Source organism: Propithecus coquereli, unplaced genomic scaffold (assembly GCF_000956105.1).
Source record: "Propithecus coquereli isolate 6110/MARCELLA unplaced genomic scaffold, Pcoq_1.0 Scaffold37, whole genome shotgun sequence".
In the NCBI taxonomy this organism is placed as follows: domain Eukaryota; kingdom Metazoa; phylum Chordata; class Mammalia; order Primates; family Indriidae; genus Propithecus; species Propithecus coquereli.
The window spans coordinates 8,158,249-8,160,592 of record NW_012149396.1 but is presented as its reverse complement, the minus strand read 5'-3'; positions in this window follow the sequence as shown (position 1 = coordinate 8,160,592).

The following is a 2,344-nucleotide window of genomic DNA, read 5'->3' as shown; positions in this document are numbered from 1 at the left end:
CCTTAAAGATCTTCAAGTTGTATTTCTTTAAAGCTCATTCATTGAACTTAACAATGCACACACCCTGCAGCAAGCACGGTAAGCTCCTGACCTGTGAAGGAAGACAGTTCTGGGCAGTATCTTGAAAACCCCATTGAAAGTATCTGGTGGCTAAAAGAGACTGATTCAATTCGTCAAGACTTACAGGGTCAGCATTTTTAGGGCTTAAGGAGTCAGAAGAGAAAGCATAATAAAAATCAACAAACATTCATAAAATCACAGTAAGCCGTAAAAGTATACCAAAGCTAATTGTCCACGGTAGAATTGCAGGAGCCACTTTGGAAAAAGAAGGACATTCCCTAGGATGGTGCGGGCTCTGCGCAAGGTGGCAACGGCTGCATGGGACCCCCACCCCCTCGTGTAATGAACGCGCACTTCAAAGGCAGTGGAGGAAGCCCCAGCCGAAGCTGATGCTAACAAGACTGGAGTGGACTGAAATCCCTTTTGAAAGTGATCAAATGATTTCTGCGGACTGCTTGGGAAGGGAAGCAAAGCAGTTTGACGTTTCTGACATTTTCCAAACACATGGGAAATAATTAATATTTTAGAAAAACGCCAGCTGTCTGAGTATAAGAATATGAAAAAATGTATCCTCGTGCCAATTAATAGCTGTGTGAAATTGGACAAGTTACTTAGCTGTTTCCTCATGTGAAAAATAGAGCTCCTTGTAGTTATTCATTAAATCAACCACCACTCAGTGTAACATATGTTCTCAGTGCTGGGGATCCAACAGATAAGGTCCCTATTCTCATGTAGCTTAGATTCTAATGAGGGAGACAGGGAGTAAACAAACAAATGACTAATAAAGAAGGTACATTTGGAGAGTAGTAGGTGCCATGGAAAAAATAAAGTGACAAGAAAGATCATGTGAATATGTGAGGCAGGGCATTTCAGGCAGAGAGAATAGTAAGTGCAAAGGTCCTGAGGCAGGAAGGAGCTTGGAGGATTTCAAGAGGAGAAAAAAGGCCAATGTGGCTGCAGCTCAGTGAGCAAGTTTGGGAGGATGGGAGAGTGGCCAGAGGTGTTATATGAGGAGGTTTAAGAAGTGGGGAAGGGGTAAGTCTTCTATAGCAGTGCGAGGGATTTAGGTTTTATTCTGAATATAAGAGTAAGCTTTTGGTTGAGTTTTATACAGGGAGTGGCATGATCTGTTTTGCATGTTTGGACAGTTGTGTGGCTGCCGAGTGAAAAGTAGAGAGAAGAGAGCTAAGAGCAGCAGGAAGGAGACCAGTTAGAAGGTTAATTCAGTGCTCCATCCAAGCAGGACAAGATGGTGGCCAGCTGTGTGGTGGAGAGTGGAGCCGAATGAACTCATGGATAGAGTGAATATGGGGGGTGTGGGAAAGAAAGGATTATAAAAATGTTAACCTGATGGGGTGCTGTGAACACGAAATGAGACAACACATATAAAGTTAACACATGGTACCTGGTTCAAGTAACGTTATTGAGATGACTGTGACATTGGCAATGACTAAGGTGAGGAATAGGAGAAGGAAGAGGAGGCTGTGGCTACTCTTCCTTGGGATTAAAGGCAAAGCAACCATGAGCCATCTGACTTGCCTTTAGGGTGGCAAAAGTTCGACAAAGTCTAGAAAATAGGCAAGCGCTATACTAAATTTGAGAATGAAGAATATTGGCATGTTGAATTTTGTCAAATGCTTTCTCTGCATTTTGTGAGATGATCGAATGATTTTTATCTTTCATTCTGTTAATGTGGTGTATCACGTTTATGGATTTGTATATGTTGAATCATCCTTGCACCCCAGGGATAAATCCCCCTTGGTCATGGTGAATGATCCTTTTAATGTGCTGTTGAATTTGGTTTGTGAGGATTTTTTATTTATGTTCACAGGGATATTGACCTATAATTTTCTTTTCTTCTAGTGTCCTTATCTGGCTTTGATGTGAGGGTAATGTTGGTCTCATAAAATGAGTTTGAAAGTGTTCCCTTATCTTCAATTTTTTGAAAATGTTTCAGAAGCATTGGTACTAATTCTTTAAATCCTTGGTAGAATTCACTGGTGAAGCTGTGTCTGGTCCTGGGCTTTTTTGTTGTCACTGGGAAGTTTTTGATTACTGATTCCATCTCCTACTTATTATTACTCTGTTCATATTTTCTATTTCTTCGTGATTCAGTCAACAACATCAACCAAAGATTTTATGTTTCTAGGAATTTATCCATTTCTTGTAGGTTATCCAATTTGTTGACATATAATTATTCATAGTAGATCCTTTGTGTTTCTGTGCTATAAGTTGTAATGCCTCCTCTTTCATTTGTAATTTTATTTGTGTCCTCTCTCTTTTT